Source organism: Miniopterus natalensis, chromosome 3, assembly GCF_054644295.1.
Source record: "Miniopterus natalensis isolate mMinNat1 chromosome 3, mMinNat1.hap1, whole genome shotgun sequence".
NCBI classification, from domain to species: domain Eukaryota; kingdom Metazoa; phylum Chordata; class Mammalia; order Chiroptera; family Miniopteridae; genus Miniopterus; species Miniopterus natalensis.
This window is the reverse complement of record NC_142083.1, coordinates 74,154,246-74,160,914: the sequence shown is the minus strand read 5'-3', so window position 1 is coordinate 74,160,914 and position 6,669 is coordinate 74,154,246.

Genomic DNA, 6,669 nt, shown 5'->3' with positions numbered 1-6,669 from the left:
AACATGCCTCGAATGCCTCGGAAAAGCTGCACCTGAAATGCTCAGGAAGGCTGCCTGTGGGACTCGACCTGTGACAGAGACCTGGAAGAATGATAGTCACTATGAAAACTGTCATCTGCAAGCATTCCTGGAGAGCTGCGTTCATTGCTTTTTTTGCCCATGTAAAGGTGCTGGGCTGGAGATAATGGCTCCAGCCCTGGAGGGACTTAGGGCCCTGTTCCAGAAAAAGAGGTTTATAAAGATAAAGAGTTCCAAGAAGGGTTGTGCTAAATGCCTCTTGAGTGACACCTGAGATCAGACATCCAGCTGAGGGATGTCTGAGCCCTGGGGCAGGTGGGGGAAAGTCCAGGGATGTGACTTTGGGGATGGAGCAGAGGGGCAAGGGAGGTTGGGTGAGGAAAACATGTCAGCCTGAAGAAGCAGTCCTGAGTCTGGAAATGGAGGACACCAAACAGCAGGCTGGGGATTTGCTCTGTGTGTGGGAGCGTGGGGGAGCCTCCCTGCTCATTACCCACCCGCCCGGAACTGCTCTTAGTCAGTCCCTGCGCCGGCTGCTCCTGCCCCTGCAGCTCTGGGGTGGTGATGAGGCCCCCGTTATTCACAGCCTGGATCGACAGCTGGCTCCCTCAGGCCCACTCCCTCCTTCCCAGGGTGCAGCCCAGCCTGCCAGCTCATCACTCCACCGGGCTGGCCTCAGACCCAGACAGCCTCCTCAGTGCCCGGGTCAGCAGGAGCTCAGGGCCCCTGTGGGCAGACACTTCTCCCTCCTTTTCAGTCTCGAGCCCCACACTGGCCAGCTATCTCAATGGGTGGGTGGGCTCAGAAGGCAGAGGGGCAGTTGTCTTACTTCCAAGGTCGATCTCCTGCAGAGGAGACAGCTGTGGCTTTGGAGTGCAGGAAATTTGGGGACCCCCTTCTCATTCTGAGCTCCTGCTTTAGACTCGTGTTGATGGAAACTGTCCTGCTTTGGCTACATCAAGTGTTTGGTCCCTGAACTAAACTCCCAGGACGGGCTCAGGTGACCTTTGTCCTCAAGTCCGCATTCTTTCGGGAACTGGCATGGCGAGCCCCATTTTGTTCCTGTTTGCCCGTGGTGGTAGCTTACTCAGGGAGATGGGGGTGGCGGTGGGAGGCAGCAGCTGATCCCAGATGGAAAGCCCCTGACTTAGGAACTCCCTGTTATCACTTCTGACACTCTCAAGGGGCTTGGAGGTGAGGGGAAGAGGTTGTGTTGTGTCTAGCGCACTTGGCTGATTTCCCGGCTGAATCAGGCACTTGGTCAGCGCAGCAGGTAGAAAGCGCAGGGCAGAGGCTCCCTGCCCTTCCTCTCTGAAGGGACTTTTCTGCCTGGCAGACTGTTAGCTCTGTTGCTGGACAAGAGTGTGTATTTGTGTTTTGGGGCATGCGGGGGGTACCCCAGGCTCCCTGAGTTTCTCAGCAAGCCCACACATGGGAATATCAGCAGGAGCAGTGTGGGTGAAAGAGTGAACTGGGAAAGTGTTCATACAGGGCTGGTTGGGGTCTTGATCTGCCACATCTGTCCCTGCCTCCATCTACACCATCTGATTTCCGTCTTCCCCACCCACCTCCCCTGCCTTTCTTATGTAAATCAGCTGTCCTTAGAGCCTCCCTAGGCGGCTTAGATTCCATCTTCCCCACAAAGCCTCTCCAGACTCCTCCACGCTCCCCTAAGCTGTCTCTCTTTGAACTTGAACACTCTCAGGGATCAGACCCACACAGTCAGACACACCATTTAGCACTGGGTTGTATCACACGTGTTCATTTTGTTTTTCTTACAGGGTTGTACACTATTTAGGAGTAGGAGCTGTTTGGGTCTACTCTTTCCTCCTGTCCCTTAACACTGCCCCACATGGGAAGGACTCAGGGCCTGATAGCTGTGCACATTGAAGTTAACATCACCTTCTGAGAATTCAATTAGGAAGAAACCCAGTGTAGGAGAGGATATGAGCCCTCCGTAGAAATTACCTAGGAGACTGGCTGACTGACTGCAAATAGCCCAAATCTAATTAAGGAGACCTGAGTGAAACTTCAGAGGACAGATAAGATTGTGTTGCATTTATTTTTTTATTTTTTAAAAATATATCTTTATTGATTTCAGAGAGAGGAAGGGAGAGGGAGAGAGAGATAGAAACATCAATGATGAGAGAGTCATTGATCGGCTACCTCCTGCACGCCCCCTGCTGGGGACCGAGCCTGCAACCTGGACATGTGCCCTGACCAGGAATTGAACCAAGATCTCCTGGATCATAGGTCGCTGCTCAACTGCTGAGCTACTGCTGAGTCACGCCAGCTGGGCTCATTGGTTACTTAAAGGCAGGGCCCAATAAATACTTTCTCTATGGTAGACTGATTTTTTGGTCCTTGGAGTAGAAGGAAAGAGTCCAGCCCAGGGGTTTTGTCTCCAGAAGGCATGGGGAGAGGGCCGTGGTCCCAGGGGTGAGGGGAGGAATAAATGAGTGGCTGTTGACTGAACACCCCTATGGGGCCAAGCACTGGCTGAGTGGGTTTATATTCTTTATCTCACTTATTCATCCCAGAAGCCCTGTGATGTATCTTATTGCATCCATTTCACAGATGAGAAATGGAGGTTCAGATAGGTTAAGTAGCCTAAGCAGAGGTCACCTGGTGAGCGAGTGGGATTAAATGCAGCTCTGGGAGGTAGGGGTGGGGAGGACACCCAAGAGGGAAGGTACATATACCTTCTGAGTGGGAGGTAGACAGGGCATGGAGGGCCTCCTGGAGGTCTCTGCTTCTTGCCCACACCCAGCATTTGCTCTTCAGGGATAGACTTGGCAGCTGCAGTCCTTGGCTGGGGATTAAATGGTAGGAAATGAGCTTCAGGGAAATTCCAGTCTTGATTCTTTGATGAGGTGAAGGCTGGCATGATGCCCTGCCTAGGAACACCCTGACGGCACGCCCCCCACCCCCATTTGCTTACAGATCACAGAGATACTCCTTCCCTCACCTAAACACAGCACAGATGCCCGGCCCCAGCCACAGGCAGAAACCCTGTGAGTGACGGGTGGCACTTCTTCTCCAACATCTGGACACGGAGTCTCCCTGATAAACCCCAATCCAGCTTCCACCTCCCCTGATGACCCACTTGTAGCTGTTACTCAGGCCTCTTAGTTCCATTCCCTTCCTCTTTTGCTGCCTCCACAAGCTCTTGGATGGAGACAATATGGCCTTGTATGTCTTGAGCATGAATGTGTATGGGCTTCCGGTCTCTGCAGCTTCTCCGTACTCCTGATGTTCCTGGATCTCCATTCTTTTCTCCAGGGATCACCTAGGAGCAAGTGGCTAGACAGAGGTCAATGCCAGCTGTCGCTGGCCTGGGGCCACCTCTTCACCACTCCTTGGCAAGGCACTGTACATGAGGCCTCGGGGATGCCGTACCCCACATAATCTTCGTTGGTGAATACTTTTCGTTGTCTTCCTTCCTACCAACTTTTCATATGACCTCATTCCACCTCCAAAAGATATCTCTGCCCCAAAGTGCAGCTTCTTTTCAGCTGGAAAGACTTTTCCTGGCAGGAGAACCATGGAGGCTCATGGGCAGAGAAGGGGACTGGGGAGCCTGGCCTGGCTCTCTCTGCTCTGGCCCTGCAGAGCCAGCCTGGGGAGGAGACAGTGTCTTAGAGCCCTGGTGCCTTGGGGTGGGCAGGACCTCCCTTTGTTCTAGCTCAGCTCCAGGTAGCAGGAAACCCATAGAAAAGTGATCTAGGGAGTTCAGCCTTCCCCCGGCTTAGGGCTGGCAGCCTTCCAAGCAGTCTGTGGGGTGTCAGGGAGGGAGGTGTTCAGGAGTAGGCTGCAGGAACAGCACAGCCCCACCTCAGCTCTGCAGAACCCAGGCAGGGAGAGCCAGGCCCAGGGACCCCAGTCCCCTTCTCTGTCTCCAGGCCTCCAAGGCTCTTCCACCAGGAAATGTCTTTCTAGCCGAGAAAAAACTGCACTTCGGGGCAGAGGTATCTTTTGGAGGTGTAATGGGGTCTTGTGGGAAGCTGGTGGGGAGAGATATAAATAAAAACATCAATCAGCAAAGATGATGTGGGAAGGCCTTCTGGGCAGCTCCTTGCCAGGGAGTGGTGAAGAATTGGCCCCAGGCGAGCAACAGTTCATGCTGGACTCTGTCCAGCTACTTGCCCAACTCCTGGTGATCTTGTCCGTGTTACATAATTCTCTAACCTCACTTTCCTCACCTTTAAACCAGGGATGAGAGTAGTATCTGCCTCTTAGAACTGCTGAGGGAACTAACTGAGATAATGCATGTAAGGTGCACAGCAGGTTGAGGGGGCCTGGCTCAGAGTAAATGCTCGTTACCATTCATTCATTCATTCATCACTCACTCACTCACTCACTATCTACCTTATCCCAGGCACCATTCTAAGGGCATAGGATATATCGATGCACAAAACAGACCAAGTGTCCTGTCCTTCTGGGGCTTGTGTTCTCCCCAGGGTAATATTGGGGGAGGAGACAAACAACAAACAAGAAGCAAGATAAATAATTAAATGACTAGTATGTTAGGTTAGAGTGCTAAGGAAAAAAGAAAATACAGCAGAGATTATTACCTTTTCCCCCAGAATTTGGGCTTACTCTTATTCATGCCTCCCTTCTATGGAAAAGAAGAAACCTCTTTTGCCTCAGGCCATGCCCGGTGACAGTTGCCATCTCCTCCCGATGTTCTATCTGACACGAATGACAGTGACTAGGTTTTAGCACAGGCAGCTTCACTCATTTGTTCCTTCAACCAGCAGATGTTTACGGAACACCTCATTATGGAATGCTCAACGTGGCTCCCAAGTTCTTGCCCTGAAGGGCCTTGCAGGTGAGGAAAGAGCTGCGTGTGAATAATATGAGAGAGTGATCAGGCTTCAGAGAAGGGCAGGCAGGCGCTGGCGGGGAGGAGTGGGCAGCGTGCACCCCACAGGGCGTGCGCCCCCCGCAGTGCCGGCCCCTCCCTGGACTCGGGGCTGTTCCACCACAGCTTGCTTTGGCTCTTTTCTTCTGGTAAGTTGATGGACTGTTCCTTAGTGTTGAAGGGAGGGAAAATATGCATTGCTATTTCTGAGGGGGAGGAGTTTCTAGGTTGGCCTTTGAGCAAAATCAAGACCTGGGATCCCCATGTCACCCCACCTCCTCAGCGGGGAGGGATGCCATAGCCATCTGTCCAGTCCTGTGCCCAGCCTGTGACATGTCTCCGCCTCATCAGCCCTATTATATGGCATCTGCTGCCCTTAGTTAAAGGCCATCCTGATCCTGGAAGAGCAGTGTGAAGGGAGAGAGGTCCCCTGCTGCAGATGCCGATGCTGTGGGGAAAGGAGGTGGCCCCATGTCTCTGGGGCTGTGACTTCTTGAATGCAGAGGAGACCCAAGTCTGAGGGAGGTGGCTTGGCCACATGGCTAGGAAACGGAGGCCGTGTGTGTGTCTGACCACAGAAGCAGACACACCGCCTTGGGGTTTGGAGCTGGGAACAGACCGTTCTCCCTACAGTCACCACTCACATGGACCACGGTGATCTCTCCTGCTCCAGGCCCCCTCAGCTGCTGAGTCATGCTCCCTGGGGTTCACAGAGGCACAGCTCCAAAGCCAGGCTGAGTCATTAGATGATGAATTGTGGAATTCTTATTCTGTCACTGCAGCAGCAGTGGGCTCTGATTCCCACCCCCTGCTCCCCAGCCAAACCTCTCAAAACATTCTCCCCTCACTTGTCATTCCTTCTTCACCTTGGGGGGCCCTGACAGTGAGCACAAGACAGCAGTGGGATGCATAGGGGTATCCCTGAGCTTCCCTTCTTGTGTCTGGATTCTGGATCTGTTATAGGGACAGGGTTCTGGTCTGTTAGCTCAGGAAAGAACCTTAGATTTCATTTCATTCAACTTTCTCATCGACAAACAAGGAAACAGACACAGGTTCAGGATTTAGAGCTAGTTGGAAGGGCAGCTTTAGAGTCAGATCTAAATCTGCTTAGCATGAGCAAGCCTCACCAGGCTTCCGTGTCCTTGTCTGTCAAATAACATTAACATTCCTACTTTGGAGCGGTTGAGGCTGCTGGAAGTCATGGGTGAAAAGCACAGGGAGGTGAGTGCTCAAATGCTGCTATTTGATCTGTATTTGAAGGGGAGCCGGAGGCTGTGTGAATTAGAAATAAGGACCTGAGGTCTTTCCTCTTCTTGCTCAGGACACTCAAGAGGGATGGGGAAGGAGCTGGGGGGGTAGGAAGCAGGGCCCACTGATCAGAAACAGTGGGTTGGGCCAGTAGGCAGATACTCCTACAGCCAGATACCTCCCAGCCCTGCAGGGGCCACCGTGAGCTAGCAAATGCAGCATGCTAGAAGGTATTCACAGATGTCCATTTGGTTTTCCCAAAACAGAAAGCAAGCAAGGACCAGTGGTGGGCGCAGCCACCCTGACCTGACTCCTCACCCACAGTCATACCCCACCTGAGTGCTTATGCATGCAGTCCTGCTGGGCCGGATCCCCTGCTGGCTCCCACCAAGGGTCAGCCTGGAAGGTATACTTCTCTGCCCAGAGGGCCCCTTTGTCTGCTACAAGCAGGAGTGGCCGAGAACAAGGACGGGACCACAGATGATGACTGTGCCAGTCACCCTGCTCTTGTAGTGTCCCCAAGTGCTCTGTGTTGGCAT